This window comes from Mustela putorius, unplaced genomic scaffold (assembly GCF_011764305.1).
Source record: "Mustela putorius furo isolate JIRA1106 unplaced genomic scaffold, ASM1176430v1.1 tig00003834_pilon_pilon_pilon, whole genome shotgun sequence".
NCBI classification, from domain to species: Eukaryota; Metazoa; Chordata; class Mammalia; order Carnivora; family Mustelidae; genus Mustela; species Mustela putorius.
The window spans coordinates 56,230,025-56,251,608 of NW_025421987.1; the positions used below are offsets into that span (position 1 = coordinate 56,230,025).

The 21,584-nt window shown below is 35.8% G+C and overlaps 1 long non-coding RNA gene across 2 annotated transcripts in view; it reads left to right on the forward strand.

Moving 5' to 3' along the window:
- Positions 1-21,584, forward strand: part of LOC106006099 — a 76,736-nt gene that overhangs the window by 41,057 nt on the left and 14,095 nt on the right. Inside the window, exon 4 of one of the 2 annotated variants that reach the window (XR_001179978.2) lies at positions 8,659-8,768. The exons of the other annotated variant lie outside the window; for it this stretch is intronic. This is a non-coding gene — a long non-coding RNA (uncharacterized LOC106006099). The remainder of the gene's footprint in view (positions 1-8,658; positions 8,769-21,584) is intronic. 2 annotated transcript variants of the gene reach the window in all.

A 21,584-nucleotide genomic window follows, 5' to 3' on the forward strand; every position in this document is an offset into this window, starting at 1 on the left:
AGACGAATGAGTTCAGTAGGGTCACAGAATATAAAAATCAGTAAACAGAAGTCCGGTGCACTTTTATACACCAATAATGAAGGTAGCAGAAAAAGAAATTAACAAAATGGTCCCATTTACAATTCCACCCAAAATAATAATACCTAGGAATAAACTTAACCAAGGAGGTGAAAGACCTGTACTCTGAAAGCAATAAAACACTGATGAATGAATTGAAGATGACAGAAGAAATGGAAAGATACTCCATGCTCAATGATTGGAAGAACAAGTATTGTTAAAATCTCCACACTACCCAAAGCAATCTACAGATTTAATGAAATCCCTATCAAAATACCAATAGCATTTCTTACAGACCTAGAACAAATAACAAAAATTTGCATGGTACCATAGAAGACCCTGAAGACCCAAGGCAATCTTTTTGTTTTTTTTAAAGATTTTATTTATTTACTTGAGAGAGAGACAGTGAGACAGAGCATGAATGAGGAGAAGGTCAGAGAGAGAAGCAGACTCCCCATGGAGCTGGGAGTCCGATACGGGACTCGATCCCGGGACTCCAGGATCATGACCTGAGCCGAAGGCAGTCGTCCAACCAACTGAGCCACCCAGGCGTCCCAACCCAAGGCAATCTTGAAACAGAACAAAACTGTAGGTACTGCAATCCTGGATTTCAGGATATACTACAAAACTGGTAGTGAAAACAGTAAGGTACTAGCTCAAAAATAGACACATAGATCAATGGAACAGGAAAGGCAGTCCAGAATTGAACCCACACGTATATGGTCAACTCATGTTCAAGAAAGGAGGCAAGGATATAGAATGGGAAAAAGTCTCTTCAACAAATGATGTGGAAAAACCAGACAGCTACATGCAAAAGAACCAAAACTGAACCACGTTCTTACACCAGACACAAAAACAAACTCAAAATAGATTAAAGACCTAAAGGTGAGAACTGAAACCACAAAAGTCTTAGAAGAGAGCCCAGGCAGTAATTCCTCTGTCATGGCCATAGCAACATTTTTCTAGATGTTTCTCCTAAGGCAAGTGTAACAAAAGCAAAAACAAACTATTAGGACTGCAGCAGAATAAAAAAAGGTTCTGCGGAGTAAAGGAAACTATCAACAAAACTAAGGGACAACATACTGAATGGGAGAAGATACTTTACAAATAACATATCTGATAAAGGGTTAGTATCCAAATACCTGTAAAGAACTTATACAAGTCATCACCCCCAAAACAAGTAATCCAATTAAAAATGGACAGAAGATATGAACACACATTTCTCCAAAGAAGACATACAGATGGCCAACAGACACATGAGAAGATGTTCGACATCACTCATCATCAGGGAAATGCAAACCAAAAGTACAATGAGATACCACCTCATGCCCGTCAGAATGGCTAAAATAAAAAATCCAAGAAACAAGTAGCATTGGTGAGGATGTGGAGAAAAAGGAACCCTTGTACACTGTGGGAATGGTCGGAATACAAACAGATGCAGCCACTTGGAAAACAGGATGGAGATTCCTCAAATATTAAAAAGAGAACTAACCTATGACCCAATAATTCCACTATTGGGTATTTGCCCTAAAACATAAAAACACTAATTGGAAAAATATAAGTGCCTCTCTGCTTACTGCAGAATTATTTACAATAACCAAAGTATGGAACCACCCTGAGTGTCCATGGATAGATGAATGGATGAAAAAGTGACATATGTCTACAGTGGAATATTACTCACCTATAAATAAGAATGAGCTCTCGCCATTTGCAACAACATGAATGGATCTAAAGAGTATAATGTTAAGTGAAATAAGTCTGTCAGAGAAAGACAAATACCCTAGGATTTCAACTTATGTGCAATTTAAGAGACAAAACAAAGAAAAAAAAAAGAGGGGCGCCTGGGTGGCTCAGTGGGTTAAGCCGCTGCCTTCGGCTCAGGTCATGATCTCAGGGTCCTGGGATTGAGTCCCACATCGGGCTCTCTGCTCGACAGGGAGCCTTCTTCTCTCTCTCTCTGCCAGCCTCTCTACCTACCTGTGATCTCTCTCTGTCAAATAAAAAAAAATAAAATAAAAAATCTTTAAAAAAAAAAAAGAGAGAAGCCAAAATACAGTCTTAACTACAAGAATAAAATGATGGTTACCAGAGGAGAGGTTGGTGGGGGTGGGTGAAGTAGGTGAAGGGGATTAAGAGTACAGTACACTTATCATTATGAGCCCTGAGTAATGTATGCGATTGTTTAATTATTACATTGTGCACCTGGAGCTAATATAACACTGCATGTTAACTATACTGGAATTAAAATTTTAGAAAAGTCTCAAATATGTAATAATAGATACTTTAAAAAATGAAATATTTAAAATGTTTCCTGAAGATTTTGTTTGGCAAAATATGAATTAATTTCATTCTTCTTTTGTAGTCTTTTCCATATTTTTCAAATTTTCTAAAATAATAAAAATTTCTATTTCAGATGATAAAGAAAGTTACCTTAAGGGGTACATGGGTGGCTTAGTCAGTTAAATGTCTGGCTTCAGCTCAAGTCATGATGTCAGAGACCCTGACTGACCCCCATAGGGGAGTGGGAGTCTGCTTCTCCCTTTCCTCTGCTCCTAACCCCTGCTTGTGTGTAATCTCTCTTGCCATTCCTGCCTTTCTTGCTGTCTCTCAAATGACTAAATAAGAAATCTTTTTAAAAATACCTTAAATGTTGTTGATAATAGGTCCATCAGAGTTTGGAGGAGGTTTTAATGAGATTGTGGATGGATTAAAGGAGCTGATGGATTAAAGGAGCTAATGGCTAAAGATATTATGATCAGTATGTTAATTCTACCATCTAGAGAAAATGCACGAGATTGAACCTCATTCCAGATGGTGCAGACCTTCCATTTTCTATTTTTATTTATATTTTTAATAGTCTTTAAAAAACTATTTTAGTACCTAGTCATTTTATTTAGTAAATTTTAACCATAAGGAAAATTGGGCTTAATTCATACACTATTTGATTTGGATTTATTCAATAGTTAAATTTGAATTTTTCATGTAATACATAATAAAGTCATTCTAAATAGTAATGAAAGTTCAAGTAACAGTTGTAGCATTCTTATATTAATATACCCAGTATCCTTAGTTTCCTGGATACTGAGAGTTTATTTTGTTTATAAACTTACTACAAGCTAAAAACTAGTAAGTGCACTCAAATTCTAGGAAATTTAGTGAGATTTACTAGTATTAAACTACCAAGAATGATCAGCTAGTTGCTCTCCTTTCCTCCATCATTATGTCACAAAAAATTTCAAACACAACACTGAGTTAAATTACTTTACAGTGAAAACTTATATACCTACATTTATATTTTCCATTAATATTTTATTTATCACCTAACTAGCCATTCTTCTAAAATCCATCAATCCAACAAATTTTTTGATGCATTTCCAAGCAAATGGCACACTTCTCTTTACAGACTTCAGCATATCTTATTAATGAGGTCTGAATATTTGTACTTCTTATGTAAAATTTACACACACAAAAATGGAGAAATCTTAACTATTCATTTGTTCACTTGTGACAGTGAATGCATTTCTGTAACCGATATCCCCAGCAAAATCTAGAATATTACCATCATCCCTTATGTCCCTTCGCCTGTCAATCTTTACCTCCATTTCCTGAAGAAAACATTGTTTTGATTATTTTATATACCACAGGTTAGTTTTGCCTGTTCTAGATCTAAATGGACTGATGCAGTATATACTCTTTAGGGTAAGACTCCATTAATTTCAGCCTAATGGTTTTGAGATTCATCCATGTTTTTATGTATTAACAATACATTCTTTTTAAATTGCTGAGTAGTATTCCTTATAAATATGCCTGGACATTTATATGGAATATCAATATGGATCCTGGAGTATTTTCAGTTTATAAATATTATTAATAAAGTTAGAATTGGAGTTGTTTCGTGGGAAGAATGGTGATGATGTCTTTTAATAACAAAGTGGACTTTTTAATAACAAAGTTTGACTTTTAAACAACAGATAAGTGCAAGTGCACTAAAGAACTGATAAGATGCCCATGGGAAAAGCTTCTCTGACATGTTCAGAGGAGAGCACACAGACTACATAACATTTTTCTAAACCTATGAACATAAAGCCTTCCAAATCTCATTTATTATTCCCTGGGAGGGTTTTGCCAGAAAGAATAAAACCAAGGGAACTTGGGTAGCTCAGTGGGTTAAGCCTCTGCCTCCTGCTCAGGTTATGATCCCAGAGTCCTGGGATCGAGCCCCGCATTGGGCTCTCTGCTCGGTGGGGAGCCTGCTTCCCCTTTCTCTGCCTGTCTCTCTGCCTACTTGTGATCTCTCTCTATCAAATAAATAAATAAAATCTTAAAAAAATAATAATAATAGTGAAAGATGCTGGTAAATGTATGAAATTATAAAGCAGCAATCTTTGGGATATACATTATCCAACTTCAGAAGTGTGCTGCTGTCAAGAAGGGGGTTCTCTAAGAAAGCATCCTAAGTGTAAGATATTTCCTATCATTGGGATACTCACAACTCCTGGCTTTTGACAGTTCTTTTATCAACTAATTACCAGAAAAACCCCAAAAAGAGTTGACTGCTTAATTGTTGGGGAGCTTTGGTACCCTTTTGATGTCTGCTTTTGGCATACTAAAGAGTGACTTACAGAAAGATAAAAAGCATTCACGGCACTAAAAGATTACTCTTAACAGATTAAAGCTTTATAGCTGGTTCAATGACAAAGGTCTCTCCATATATGTTTTCTTTCCCCTCTAGAGTAAATATGCAATCATCTTGTTTAAATAATAAGAGAAAATTACACCAGAAAAAAAACCATAGAGTTTTATGGAGTCAAATGAAACAGAATGAGGTGAAATGAAATGCTCAAGATGATAAAAGAGAACAGATATTTTGTTAGAACAAATTTAATTTCTTATCCCCAATATTCCTTTTTAAAATTTTAAAATACTAGTTGTCTTTCCCACAGACTCTTGTTTTGTGGGTGGCCTTAGGTGTTATTTACTTCTGAAAACACTCTGCACCTGCCTTGACTTCCTTCTATAAGCTATAGATAAGGTTATCACCAAAAAGGAGATTTAAGTTTTTTTCATCTTGCAGAGAGAATGTGAGGAAACAGGTGTTATTAGGAATCCAAGAGAGATCTAAAGCAGAGTCACAACCTTTAAGGAGTTCACAGTGCTGCTGAGACCAGATTAATATAGTTAGGACCCTGAGAAATGTGAAGAAGGGTGGATAAGAGCAAGTGGCAGGTAATAAGGCATAAACTTTAAGAAGGATCAGAGGAAAGTCAGACCCAAGGAAGTGATCAAACTCACAATAAGCCTTAGAGAAAGAACAGGATCTGATCTGACTAGGCAGAGATAGGGGTGTGGGAAGGGAGAGACAAAGAGAAACTGAAGAGATCATGGTAGAGGCTACATAGAAAGGAGAGTGGAAAAGAGGATAACAGCCTTTGGCTATTATATTTCCTGTTGTTTCCAGGTAGTCAAGATACAATGTTAACACAGGTGTACAATATTCATTTATAGAGGTTATCATGTAGTTTATTAACTTGAATGTTTATTTTGCTGTTATCATGTAGTTTATTAACTTGAATGTTTATTTTGCTGTTTTTAGCCTTCAACACAATTTTATGTTCTTTGAATAATTAAGCTATGTTTATTTCTGAAAGACATCAGCATCTCTGTGGGTTTAATAAACAAGAATTCTTGTTAAATGAATGTCTGAAATGTTTGGATCTCACTTTCTTAGATGTAGATCTACCCTTGATATGGGATTTTTTCCCCCTTAAAGGATTTTTCATCAAGGAACTCAAAACTGTAAGAGTTATATTTGCTTTTACCTGAAATAATTGTATGGCTGTCTTAAAAGTGGTCTTCTGAGCTCCCAGATCCTCTTTTCATCTGAAATAGTTTTCCTTACACATTATTAAAAAGAGAATGGTAAGGAAATTGAGAGGAAGGAAGAAGCAAAAATAGACAACAAGTGTGAGTCTTTTTCTTAAATTTATGATTGTTGAACATACTGCATTAAATCAGTCATTAAATATGATCAAATATGAATGTGTATTAAGTAACTGAAGATTTTACCTTCCTTTTAGATTTAAATAGGTTTCTCATATTTATGCAGTTGTTAAGAATTTAAGAAAAGAGCTTACTATCCTTCAAAAATTCATATTCAGTTTTTGACAGGATTAGTACAGGGGCAGAAAAGAATATGCGAAACACTATACTGAAAAGGAACACCAGTTAGGAGAAGAAACCTAACCTTCAGAGGTAAATCTATCATTCTCTCTCCTTTCCCTGCTAAGTCCAAATTCTGCCTCTAAATCTTTATGTTTAATCCAGGAACTTAGATAACCTAATTGAACCTCAGTTTTTAAATCTTCAAAACAAGAGATATTTTTTACTACATGATTTCTGTTTCTTTTTAGTGTTACTTTTATCTCTAATAATGACCTAAATTATTATAGAATCTGAATATGAAGTTAAAGGATTAAATACTGTTTTTACTATTAACAGTATTAATAAATACTGTTAAATATTAGTAAATATTGTTCCATGAGGCCATGGAACAGTAATCAAGGAGTTACTTCAGGCAAGTGTGAAAAACACAAAGAAACTTGTAGAGTATTTTAATATTCTTCACATTTTTGCTCTAGTTATAAAAAGAGCTGAAATAGTATCATTAATCTATTTAAAATTTTTATATCAATTTTTAAATTTGGCAAATAAGACCTTATTACATTACTTAAACAGAATGAATTCCCCCCTAAATTTCCCTAATGTAAAAGATATCACTAGTGATATCTTTACTTTACTTATTTGGGTGAAAAGATATCACTAGTGGGCATATTCCATATTATTCCAAGAGAAAAATTATTATACCTTTTTAAAGTCCAAATGTCTCTTATGTCTAATGCTCCAAAGAGATAAAGATTCACTGGACTATGTGTTCCTCATCTACAGGAAGGAGGAAAGATGACACGAAGAGTTTTGTTGAAGTCTTCTTCTAGGTTTATACAACTTCTTGTTAGCAGGACTAGGAAGTGCTACATAATGTATTACTAAATGTCAGTAGCCCAGGAAGTAAGAGAAAGGACCATGCTCCTAACTCAATATTCAGTTACATTTTATTTGAATCTTGTGGTGCACACTATGATGTGTTGTCAAAATTCCTCTCAGGAATGAAGCATTTAGGGGCACCTGGTGGCTCAGTCAGTTAAGTGTCTGCCTTCAGCTCAGGTCATGATCCTGGGGTCCTTGGATGGTTGGATGGAGCCCTGCATCAGACTCCCTGCTCTGCGGAGTCTTGCTTCTGCTTTTCCTTCTCCCTGTGTGCACTCATCTCTATCTCTCAAATAAATAAATAAATCTTAAAAAAAAAAAAAAAAAGGAATGAAGCACTTGGGTAGCAGGGCAGTTGTTCATCAGTGGTGAACTGGGATACTCTGTTGAGGGAGGAAAATACATAAGCTGGTGTGATAGAGCAAGTGTTTGACTCATCTGGAGAAGGATGAGGACAACGGAGTTAAGTGGCTATTACTAAGCTCAACTTAAGCTCTTGGGTAAGAGAACAAAAAGCCCAAAGTGATTAACCAGCAATAAAAATCTAAGTACAAGGGGTGCCTGGCTGGCTCAGAGAAGCATGTGACTCTTGATCTCTGGGTAGTTAAGTTTGAGCTCCACGTTGGTTACAGAAATTATTTAAATAAAAACTTAAAAAAAAAAAAAACCTAATTACAAAAGCGAGAGGATCTTCTTACCAGCATATAAAGAAGCTCATATATCTTACAATGAGAAAGTTAAAAAGCTGAGGCCCAGGCCTTAATTCTCAGAGCAGCTGAGCTCCAAAAAAGTTCAAAGGTACAGCTAGGGTAGGTCTCCTATGCCATGTTCAGAGTCTGGTTTGGAAAAGAATACAGTCCTGTACATGGAATGGACACAAGTATGTTAATGTACATGAAACTTGAATCCCAAGATTTCTCTGGAATCACTGAGCCTACAAAAGTAGCTTATATCTCCCTTATAAGGTCTACCAGTCTCCCCTCCCTTGAAGTTGCTGCAGGTGCCCCTCCCTTGAGAGATAACATTCCCTTGAGAGAGAACATTTTACTCACCTCTTCCACCCTCCCTTAGGATCTCCCTCAACCTCCTTTCTTGGCTCCTAGGCCAAAAACTAAGCTTATGTCTCAGTATAGCCTCACTATAAATATTCTGGGTCAACTAAGGAAAGAGGATGAAAGAATTTCAGGAACTAGCTGTTGTGTATTGAAAGGATCTGGGAGATTACTCATTGTTCTGCATTATGAGGCTGAGAGACTAAACTGAAGCAGAACATACACTTTCCTGTAACATAAAATTTAATACCCTAGAAAGGACTGGAGATGATACCTGCATCCAGATGGCTTTTGGAAACATGGAAAAAGTGACAGATCACATTAAGATGGAAATTCCAAAACTGCTATGATGAAAGAAGGGGTTTAAAGTGGACTGGAGAAGTAGGCATTTTGTGTGGTTGTATTTTGTATGGCTATAAACCTCCCAGGGGATGCTGTTCCACACACTGACCCAGAGTAATGTGCTCTTGGCATCACTAAGTTCAGTAGAGGCTCTCCTTTTTAGGTCAAGTTTTCACAGATGTAATGCACAGAATCTCACATCATTTGCAAGATGGATGATACCAATTGGAAAGAATAGAGGCCGGATGACAAGGTGTAACTGTCAGAATACAGGTGAGTGCAGTTACCACAATGAACAGCAAGGCTGGCATGGCAGCAACATGAACCCCATGGTTTACAAGAGTTTGATAGTTAAAAGCACATGTTGGGAGCCCTATTCCAAGCCAAACAGTGTGAGGAATTTCATGGATCTACTCCCCAGCTCCTTGTGCCAAACAGGCAAGAGGAGTTAATAACTAGGACAGGGGTAATAGACCCTGACCACTTGGTGGGGGCAGAGCTACTGTTATGGTGGGAGCAAGAAGGAATGCTTTTGATACCTGCATGATCTACTTGGGAGGTTCTTGGAACTCCCTTTCCCACTTAACAGACAAGTTCAGCAATACTGCCCTGAGAAGGGTACAGTGGCAATGGGCTCAGTCACTCTAGGAATGAGGGTCTAGGGCTTAGAAAGGAAATTTAGTAAAAAAAAATTTTATAAAACTGCCTAGGAGGAGATTATAGAAGATACGTAAACACTACCTACCACTTGAAAAAGTTAAATCAACAAAAGCCACAAATCTGGAGCAACAGAGACTAGTGGAAAAAGAAGGAGTCTTGAATTATTGCTGGAGGGTGTCTTCTTTCTTTTCCTTCACCACTGAGTTTTCCTGTCCCTCCACTTTGTCCCCAGACAACTGGCTTACTTAATCAAAGGCAGATGCTACACTATTCTAAATGCATAAGAAAAGATTTATGTCCAAAATGGACGTCTAAAATCTTTTAGATTTTAAGAGAGCATTATGAAAATTGTTTTTTGTCTTGCCTTCTTACATTATTTTAAACTTCTCTCCACTGCTAATGTGGATAAGAAAAAGAAATACAAAATAAAGCAGTTCTTCATAACACTACAAATATAAAAGTTATTTCTATCTCTATTATCTCTTTTACCTTCTGTTTTATAACTGGATATTGAGTTTCTTAGTTTAGTTGTTTGTTAGGATTATGCATGCCCTAGTCTCCATGAGAAGTTTTAATCGTGTCAAGCAGCCTATGTCTTTGATACCATGAAAAGCTTGATTAAAGAAGGATATATGACTGGAGTCAGGTCAGTTAGGATTACTTATTACTTTTACCTACCACCTCAGAAAAGAGAAAGCTTAGAATCCATCCTCAAGAGCATGAGTTTTGATGTTACATAGACTCAGATTTGATTCCTGGCTCCAATATTTATTGTGTGATATTTATAGGTTGCTCAATTTCTTAAGGTTACTTTCATCCTATATATGATAGAGTTAATAACTACTAAATGAGATCAATAGCAAATTGAAAGAGAGAATATATTAAAACTTATTAACAAAATTCTTAGCCCATCCAAAAAAAACAAAAACGCTACATCTGCTCTGAATCAGTACCACCAATTAGAAACTTGTTAGACAAGCGAGCAAGCAAGTAAGTACTGCACTAGAACCTATCCCTCAGGGTGCCACACTCTTTTGAATGCCTTCCTCAAATATTTTTTGAGTCTCACTTTGCCATGCTTGGGACCAGCTGAGGTTACCAGTGTTATCTGGGCGGGGGTCTCTGTGTCTAGGCCTGGTCATGCATGAGTCAAGTTGTCAGATGTACCAAATTCAATATTTAAAGTCCCTTTCCAGAGGCTTGGACTGTGCAGTCTGGATTAGGAGCTCCAAGCCTGGGACAGCTTACCATTTTCCCTTTTGGATCATTCCCTGGACCTCTACCTAGGATATGGGATTGACTAGAGTTCCCAAGAAACGCTGTGGATCATGCCTAAAGGCAAGGAGGGTATCCTGATGGGAATATCCCCCCACCTGACTGGTAAAGTATTTCTTTCATGGGATAATGCAAGATTGGTATGCCTGACTATTTCTGACATACTGATATGGGGTGACTCTCACTTATGTTGGACATCAGGTGTGCTTAGAACTCTGGACTAACAATCATCTATTTCTGACCATTAGGCTTGATTCCTGTGTGTGAATCCGTCAGTTGGTTCTCACTCATTTAGGTCCCACTGCAGTGCTGCCTCTGGCCTCTAGCACCCCAAGAGTAGTAGCCAGAATCCTTTACAATGTGTACCCCTCATCACTGGGACTCAAGATGGTCATTCCATCCCCTTTACTTTTTCCGTACCAAGTGTCAGAGAGTCCTCTGGGGTAACTACCACACCTGTCTCCGACAAGGACTCTTGAGACTGGGAAAGGGAGTAGCTTTTCAATGCCAAAGACCCTTCTTACTGATGTCCTTCCTTGTCTCTGATTGATGTAGTAACATTATATTCTCCTGGTCACTCTTAAGCTACCGTCAATAAAGGACAGACATTCTTTGTGCAAACAGAACTGCCCCATTACTCGACTTAGGGTCCCCTCACTTAACTTCTTTGCTGATGATGTGTGATGGTAGGGGTGTAGTTAATAATTAAAGAAATAATACTCTACAAATGCAGAGATGACAGTCTAAAGAATTCAAGAGAAGACACAGTTGGAAGATGTGTTGTTCAATATCTATACTACAAACTTCTGAATGACAAATTGTCAGTCATGTTTCCCCCTACCCTGGATGACACTTGTGTATGTGGACATCATCAAAGAAGCAGAGTAACAACCTCTGAAACAATCAGTAGGAGCCATTATTGACAGGTAGCACAGTGGTTGATTTAGCATCTTGAGTAAAAATGTAATCAACATTTAAAAATTTGTATTAGTGGACTGAAGAAAATCTTTATTATTTCAATATAAAAAGGTTGGGAAGAATCATGGCATTATGAGCAAAAATAGCATTATTTTTTTCTAATGGTGGGAGATAAGAAATCAGCCAGACACAGCAATTTAGATATTATTAAATCAATTTAATAATAAAGAGGAGGTCTTAGACCTGACAGGAAGAGATGGGTTCTAGGCATTATAAAGAGTCTTTATGTGCACTGACTGGACAATAATAACAATATTTAAGTACCTTCTCTCTACTCTTTATTCAAATTTTTCATTGCTAAATTAATATACCTTGAATGGGCCCTTGAGTTTTATAAAACATTTTTAATCAAGTTGTTTTTATTGACAGAATCCCCACAGAATTTTGCTCTAGTCTCAACCATCTTAGGGACTGCTCTACTCCTGACTGCATCTAGCCATGCAGGTTGTACATGCACAATTACAGAGGGCCCCATTCTCACAGACTATAAGGAGAATGGCAACAAATTGTTCAGTGAAGACTGGACTTTTCTAGTCCCCTGTTATGTGCTTCCTCTTAGCCTTAGATTTCTTTTCACCTTTAAAACATTCTTTCTTTAACTCTTAGTTCTAAGCAGGTACTATCTGACTTTTTTCTCACCATCACTACAATCAAAAAAAAATCCAACAACCCAACCTCAACTGTGGTTCTCAAATCCATTCTATCCTTCCCATTTTCATCATTAGTGACTAGGCTATTGGAAGAGGGTCCTCCCCTACCTTTGCCTCTTCCCTACTCTAGCTCCCCTTGGAGGACAAAATAACCCTCAAGTAACCATTCTATAATGGATACCTGTGTTCTCCAAAGCTTCAGGATAAAATTTGAATTCCTCAGTAAGGTACACAATCTTGTCCAAACATCCATTTATTATTTAATCTGTTAATGTGAATACCACACACTTGATATTTCATTCCCATGGTCATCCTCTGAATATAAAATAAAATTTAAACATTTCATACATGATGACCTTTTCTCCCTAAAAAGTCTTTCCTCACATTGTATGTGTGACAAGGTCTAATCACCTTATAAGATGCAGCTGAAAAAGGGTTTTTTTCTGTGAAGTTATGCTAGGCTTTTAAGCAAGTTAACGGCCTTCTCACCTATGGTCCCTACTGTAATATATTTACCATATTACATGTGAGATTACCAGTTTGCAGGTCTATCGTTGTGTTAGACTGAGGTCCTTGAAGGCTGATACTCTGTTTTATTCATATTTATATTTACAGTGCATAAGAAATAAGCATTTATTATCTATATATTAATGAGTGAATAAATCCCCCTGGATTCTCACGTGCATTTTCCATAACCCCTCTTTTTTTTTGTCTTTTTCTTATTATTCTTTTTTATTTTATTTTACTATTTCAATATTTCAAGATTCATTGTTTATGCATGATACCCAATGCTCCATGCAATAGGTACCCTCCTCAATACCCCCACCAGGCTCATCCACCCCCTACCCCCATCCCCTCCAAAATCCTCAGTTTGTTTCTCAGAGTCCACAGTCTCTCATGCTTGTCTCCCGCTCTGATTTACCTTACTTTTCCTTTCCTTCTCCTAATGTCCTCCATGTTATTCCTTATGCTCCGCAAGTGAAACCATACAATAATTACTTTCTCTGCTTGACTTATTTCACTCAGCATAATTTCCTCCAGTCCTGTCCATGTTGATACAAAAGTTGGATATTGTATTCATCCTTTCTGATTGTTTTTTACAGAAATGTTGTTTTCTAGCCTAGCTTATAGTATACTTGTAAGTAAATGTGTTAGAAATTTAACTTGTTATTTTCAAAGGTACTCATCAAAAAAGTCATTACTATACAATTAACAAAAGATATAAGTGAAAGAAAGTTAAAAGAGACAAAATGATTATTTTATAAAATGGTTTAAATTACATACTTTTTAATTGTGGGTATTCCTGAAAGACCATTTTGTGTCATTGAAACTTCTTTACTGATCTTACCCATAATGCTGAGAGAGTTGAGAAAATTGAGGGTAGGAAACCCATAGCAGAAATGGAATCTAAATTCTAATGACAAAATACAATTAAAATCTAGAGTGAAATAGTATGAAAAACCTGTCATAAATCAAGAAGATAAAGAAGAAATCAAGTCACACATGTACATTAACGCTTAAAGTAAACGGTTATTTACAAACCAGAAAGGCATTCAAATGGAAAATCATTAAAGAAAAAAGAGAGAGAGAGAGGGAAAACAAAATAAGAAAGTTGGATGAAGGTCTAAGGCAGATATGAAATGAACCATAGGATCCAAGAGGCTAGGAAAAGTAGTAAATGCAACAAATTTAAGGTTCATATATCACAATGCCCTAATAATAATGACGATGTACTTGTCCTGCTTTTTATGCTTTTCAGCAGAGCCAAACCTGAACATGTATAGGTGAGTGGGTACACTAAATACAAGAATAAATTTGTTAAAATTACTCTCAGCCTTAGCAAGAGCAAAGGAATCACATCATGTTTTTCTTACAGATCTTTTAATTAATTTATTTATTTAAATTCCAGTATAACTAATATTCAGTGTCATGTTAGCTTCAGATGTACAATGTAGTGATTCAATAATTCTATACATAATTCAGTGATTATCACAATAACTGTGCTCTTTATCCCCTTCACCTATATTGCCTTCTTTTATGTCCCTTCTGGTAATCACCTATTTGTATCTTTAAGAGAGTGTGTTTGTCTTTTTTTCTTTGTTCATTTGTTTTGTTCCTTAAATTTCACATATAAGTGAAATCTTATGGTATTTATCTTTTTCTGACTGACTTATTTCACTTAGCATTATACCATTTAGATCCACCCATGTTGTTGCAAAATGGCAAGACCTTATTCTTTTTTATGACTGACTTATATTCCAGTGGGGTGTGTGTGTGTGTGTGTGTGTGTGTGTGTGTGTGTGCTCTTCCTTATCCATTCATCTATCCATGGACACTCAGGGTGGTTCCATACTTTGGTTATTGTAAATAATTCTGCAGTAAGCAGAGAGGCACTTATATTTTTCCCAATTAGTGTTTTTTTGCCTTTGGGTTAATGCCCAATAGTGGAATTACTGGATCATAGGTTAGTTCTCTTTTTAATATTTGAGGAATCTCCATCCTGTTTTCCAAGTGGCTGCATCTGTTTGTATTCCAACCATTCCCACAGTGTACAAGGGTTCCTTTTTCTCCACATCCTCACCAATGCTACTTGTTTCTTGGATTTTTTATTTTAGCCATTCTGACGGGCATGAGGTGGTATCTCATTGTACTTTTGGTTTGCATTTCCCTGATGATGAGTGATGTCGAACATCTTCTCATGTGTCTGTTGGCCATCTGTATGTCTTCTTTGGAGAAATGTGTGTTCATATCTTCTGTCCATTTTTAATTGGATTACTTGTTTTGGGGGTGATGACTTGTATAAGTTCTTTACAGGTATTTGGATACTAACCCTTTATCAGATATGTTATTTGTAAAGTATCTTCTCCCATTCAGTATGTTGTCCCTTAGTTTTGTTGATAGTTTCCTTTACTCCGCAGAACCTTTTTTTATTCTGCTGCAGTCCTAATAGTTTGTTTTTGCTTTTGTTACACTTGCCTTAGGAGAAACATCTAGAAAAATGTTGCTATGGCCATGACAGAGGAATTACTGCCTGGGCTCTCTTCTAAGACTTTTGTGGTTTCAGTTCTCACCTTTAGGTCTTTAATCTATTTTGAGTTTGTTTTTGTGTCTGGTGTAAGAACGTGGTTCAGTTTTGGTTCTTTTGCATGTAGCTGTCTGGTTTTTCCACATCATTTGTTGAAGAGACTTTTTCCCATTCTATATCCTTGCCTCCTTTCTTGAACATGAGTTGACCATATACGTGTGGGTTCAATTCTGGACTGCCTTTCCTGTTCCATTGATCTATGTGTCTATTTTTGAGCTAGTACCTTACTGTTTTCACTACCAGTTTTGTAGTATATCCTGAAATCCAGGATTGCAGTACCTACAGTTTTGTTCTGTTTCAAGATTGCCTTGGGTCTTCAGGGTCTTCTGTGGTACCATGCAAATTTTTGTTATTTGTTCTAGGTCTGTAAGAAATGCTATTGGTATTTTGATAGGGATTTCATTAAATCTGTAGATTGCTTTGGGTAGTGTGGAGATTTTAACAATACTTGTTCTTCCAATCCTTGAGCATGGAGTATCTTTCCATTTCTTCTGTCATCTTCAATTCATTCATCAGTGTTTTATTGCTTTCAGAGTACAGGTCTTTCACCTCCTTGGTTAAGTTTATTCCTAGGTATTATTATTTTGGGTGGAATTGTAAATGGGACCATTTTGTTAATTTCTTTTTCTGCTACCTTCATTATTGGTGTATAAAAGTGCACCGGACTTCTGTTTACTGATTTTTATATTCTGTGACCCTACTGAACTCATTCGTCTGTTCTGGTAGTTTTTTGGAGATTCTTTAGGGTTTTCTCTATATGGTATAATGTTATCTGCAAATACTGAGAGTTTTACTTCTTCCTTGCCAATTTGGATGCCTTTTATTTCTTTTTGTTTTTTGATTGCTGTGGCTAGGACTTCCAGGACTATATTGAATAAAAGTGGTCTTAGGGGAAAGGTTCTCAATTTCTCCCTATTGAGTATGATGTTAGCTGTGGGTTTTTTATATAAGGCCTTTAGTGTGTTGAGATATGTTCCCTCTAAGTCTACATTTTAGAGGCTTTTTATCATGAATGAATCTATGGCTTTGTCAAATGCTTTTTCTGCACCTGTTGAAATGATCATGTGGTTCTTATGCTTTCTCTTATTAATGTGATATATCACATTGATTGATTTGTGGATATTGAAACACCCTTGCAACCCAGAGATATGTTCATCAGAGATTATTGACCTTTAGTTCTCTTTTTTCTGTTATGTCTATCTGATTTTGGTATCAAGGTAATTCTGGCCTCCTAGAATGAATTTAGAAACAATCCTTCCACTTCTATATTTTGGAATAGTTTGAGAATACTAAGCATTAACTCCTCTTTAGATGTGGTAGAATTCACCCGTGAAGCTCTCTGGTCTTGGATTTTTATTTGTTGGGATTTTTTTGATTGACAACTTCATTGTTTGTTATCAGTCTGTTTGAATGTTCTGTTTCTTCCTGCTTCAATTTTGAGAGGTTTTTTCATTTCTGGGAATTTATTCATTTCTTCTTCATTGTCCAATTTGTTGGCATATAATATTTCATAATCTTTATAATCCTTTGAGTGTCTATAGTGTTGGTTGTTATTTCTCCTCTTTCTGATTGTTTTTATTTGAGTCCTCTACTTTTTTCTTTTGATAAATCTGGCTAAATGTTTTTCGATTTTGTCAAAGAAGCATCTCCTGGTTTCATTGATCTGTTCTATTGTGAGATTACATTTTATGCAAAGTCTTCTTTCACTGATTTTTTTTCTCTAAATGTTATGATCTTAGTATGTAAATATTACATAATATTTTTCATATAAATGTATTGTTATCATTCTTTTTTAATTCACTTGTTTGGACATTCATTCAAAAACATTTATTGAGGGGCACCTGGGTAGCTTAATGGGTTAAGCATCTGCCCTTGGCCAAGGTCATGATCTCAGGTTCCTAGGATCAAACCCCTTTGCTCAGTGGGGAATCTGTTTCTCCCTCTTCCTCTGATCCTCCCCCCTGTTCCTCCCTCTCCTCTTCTTGTGTGTTCTCTCTCAAATAAATAAAAATCTTTTAAAAAACCACATTTATTGAGTACTTCGTGTGCTATATTATGTGAGATGCTGAGAAAATATGGGCCAGCTAAATTGTAATGATTCCTGTTCTCATGAAACTTCCACTTTAGTAGGGGTGATAGACAGTTTAAAAACGCACAGAAGTCAATAAAGAAGCACCAATGTGTTAAGCACATTAAAGGAAAATACATTTATAAAGGTGTTTGAGAAAGTAGGACACTGGGGGGCCTAATGTATTTTTGTTTTAGGAGAGATTACAAATGATTCAGTGTCCTTTGAATTTTATGTCTGTTTCTTGCTCTTTCAACAGAATTGGAAACTTCAGGTGGAGACTTTTAGTTGATCATGTTTATGTCCTCCTGTAGCAGTAAATATTATATCTTGAACACAGAGCACTCAGTGAACACACATTCAATATATTAATTACTGTCTATATGTATTTGGTTTCCTATCAAAGGGTTTTCATTTTTGTTGGTGTTTTTATACTTTCCGTTTCTTTTACAACTTAAAGTTTGTGAACTTAAAATCTGAGTGTAATGTATAAAGACAAATATAAAGAAAGCAAAATAGGAAGCCTGTGAGGTATTGTTAAGCCATCGCTATTTCTTAAACTTCTTGATTTACACATTTCATTTTTTCTTTTTAATATTTTTAAAAAGTGTAATGAAACTGGCTTTTACTGGTAAAAGCTTCATGGTCTTAGTCTCATTATTTTTCACTCACTGTATCTATAAATGTTGTTTTAGCCATATCTTTTTAAATAAAAAGTATTCTGCAAAATTTCTTAATTACAAGAGAAGAACAAGACTTCTCAAGAGAAGTCAGAGTTCCATAATTCTGACCTGCATCTTTGTTTTTTGTTTTTTTTTTTTTTTAATTTCTAAGACTACAACACATACATTCCTCAGTAGCAATAAGGTGTTTATAGGCTTTTGAGAATTTCACAAGATAGAATAGTAATAAACAGATGACAAATATGACTGTCTTCACAATGAAGTGTCACTATTTGGGCTCTATAAGGGACTTCCAAAGATGTAATTATCCTTGAGAATTAAATTGGAATTACACTTACAATGAGCTCTACTTGAGCCTTTTTTCCTCCAAACACATTATTTCAATCTGATTGGTTTTCATGGCCTCAAAAGTAATTCACAGTACAAAATGTTGTGGGATAAATGAGAAGTATTAAAAACATACTTTAGCTATGTTGATTCACAAAGATATCTAGATTTCATTTCTTTAGTAGTCTTCTGAAATATAAGGCAGTTTGATTTATAGGTATAATTTTTAAGCATATGACAAAAGTCCTAAAGAAAAATGAATACCTAAATTTATTTTTCATAATTTTGATATTCAGAGTTCAGTAATATATTGAAAAGTGTTAGAAAAAGCTTTTGTACTTAGTGACAGATTAAATCTTGATTTATTTTTACCATGGGGGATTAAATAATATTAGATATAAACCTTTTAAAGAAAAGGACTGTGCTTCAAATTGATTTATACCAGTGCCTTCTACATAGAAGATACCTGGTAATTACTGGGTGGATGGATGGATGGATGGATGGTGGGATGGATGGATCCATGCAAAATAAACTTCTCCCTCATCAGTGTTCTAAGGAAGTGCCTTCTCATCTAACTGCCATGGTACCAGTTTATTTTTATTTTTAAAATAACATTCCCAAGGTCTGAGCAGAAGGCCGTTATAATCATACTTTAAAATTAAATCAAGAGTTGTCCTATTATTTCTATTTAAATTTCTCAGACACAAGCTAAAAGCTAGACTACAAATCATCTACCAATCAAATAAAATTCTTTGTTTTCTTTAGTTATTATGTTTTCCCTATATCCTTTTGCTGCTCAGTTGTTTTCCTCAATTGACTTGAAGATTGTAGTCCCCAGAAAGATCTATTTTTACCAATCTGAATGAATTATAGCTTAAGCTGCTTCCTGGCTGAGGAAGGTAGCTATTAAAATGCTAACCCACTGAGGTTGGAAAGTGCCCAGTGGAAAGTGACTGTACAGGAAAGTGAGCATACATGCTGTCAGAAAAAGGAACATTTCAATGCATTCCATCCAGGCCAGAGATGCCACTAGAGTTTGACTGGAAACCGGTTGTGATTCACATCGATGACTCATGAAAACCACAATTCTGTTTACTTTTCAGCTACTGCTGCTGTTTTAGATCACTCAAGTCCTACATTGGTCGGGAGAAGTCACAGATATCAGCATGGACAAAATAAGAACTGACATATTTTTATTGACTTTCACTTCATCAATTTGATCATTACTGAAGGCAATTCTACTTCCATGGGTTTGACCTTAGCCATCTGAAAATGGAAAATAGATTTAGTGATTGACAGGTTCCAATCAAGAGTGATTGATAGGGGTGCCTGAGTGGCTCAGTGGGTTAAGCCGCTGCCTTCGGCTCAGGTCATGATCTCAGGGTCCTGGGATCGAGTCCCACATCGGGCTCTCTGCTCGGCAGGGAGCCTGCTTCCCTCTCTCTCTCTCTCTGCCTGCCTATCCATCTACTTGTGATCTCTCTCTGTCAAATAAATAAATAAAATCTTTAAAAAAAAAGAGTGATTGATAACTGTAAAAATAAGGTTTTCTAAAAAAGAAGGCAATGTAGAGACATTTAAAACATCTCCATTGACACTCAGGAAGGTGTTGCTGTGCTGTTTAGAATTCCTTCTATTATCAAGAAAGGGTAGTGATGCCAGAACTGTACTGGAGATCCCCAAAGGTCTGGGTTTCTGGTAGAAACACAACACAAAGTCTCTCTGAGTAATGGGTCCTGGCTTATTTCCACTGTAATAATAGCTTCTGTGGAGACATTGGGGGCCATCACAATGTAAAACTAAGGTTATATATTTTATTTTTCTTCTGAAAATCAGGTGTACAAAGTTGAATTAATCATAAGTGAACTAATGTAAGTTTTTTATTTGACAGCTCATGTCTGTCTGTATGTATACATAGTTAGGAAAATGAAACTTATAAATATTCAACCCAGGAACTACGATAGTAAGAGGAACTTACGTGTTCATCTTTGTTTTCCTCTTCTAACCTAGATCCATACTTACCCACTCATCCTTCTGTCAGCCAATCACTTTCTCAAGAATTTTGTGTTTTCTCTCTTCTTGCTTTATAAAAGTGAGCCATAGTTCATATGTATACATGCCTAAAGAATGTATTGTGCATTCTTATGTATACTATTTTTAATCTATTATATTTTTTTGACTCAAACTTAGTGTACCCAGATTCATGCTTATTGTTGCATCTAGCTGTAGTTCATTAAGTTTTCACTGCTGTATAGTATCCCACTTCATGAAAACAGCACCATTCATTTGCTCCTTCCCTCAGCAAGAGCATATGGGCTGTTTCTAGATTGATTGTTTTCCTGAGTCAGAACTACAATCAGTATTCTTGTACAGGTGTCCAAATACCTAGGGTTAAACTGTCAGTGAAATGGTTGAGTCATGGGATATACAAATGTAGACATGCCAAGTTGTTTTCCAGTGAGGTTGTATTGAATCATCAGCTTGTACTAGCAACGCAGAAAATCTGGGTTTCATCCGCATCTCTCCATCTCTGTACATTATCAGACTTCTTAATTTTTGCCAATCAAATATTGGATATACATTGGATTTATATATTCCTGATATTAGACTTCTTTGGATTATGTATGCTACAAATACTTCCTGTAATTTGTACCTTGTTTGTTTCTTTTCTTTTTCTTTTCCTTTTACCATTTTTAAAAATTTTAATTCAAGTGAACTAACATATGGTATTATTGTAGTTTCAGGTGTACAACATAATGATTAAACATTTCCATATGTTACTCAGTGCTCATCATGGTACGTGTACTCTTAACCTCATTCATTATTTCATTTACCCCTCCATCTACCTTCCCTCTGGTAATCATCTGCTGGTTCTCTGTGGTTGAGAGTCCGTGTTTTTGGTTTGTCTGTCTCTTTATTTCCCCCTTTATTCATTTGTTTAGTTCTTAAATTCCACATATGAGGGAAATCATATAGGATTTTTCTCTGACTTATCTCACTTAGTATTATATACTCTAGTTCCACAGATTTTATTACAAATAGCAAAATTTTATTCTTATTTATGGCTGGGTTATAGTCTAGTCTATATCTATCTATATAGATACAGATATATATCTATATACATATACATCTATATGTATATGCCACTTCTTTATCCATTCATCTACCCCTAGACACTCAAGCTGTTTCCATAGTTTGGCTGTTGTAAATAATGCTGCAATAAACATAGGGGTGATTATATCCCTTCAAATTAGTGTATTTGTATTCTTTGTTTAAATACACTGTGTGATTACTGGATCATATGGTAGTTCTGTATTTAATTTTTAGAGAAACTCCATACTGTCTTCCACAGTGGCTGCACTA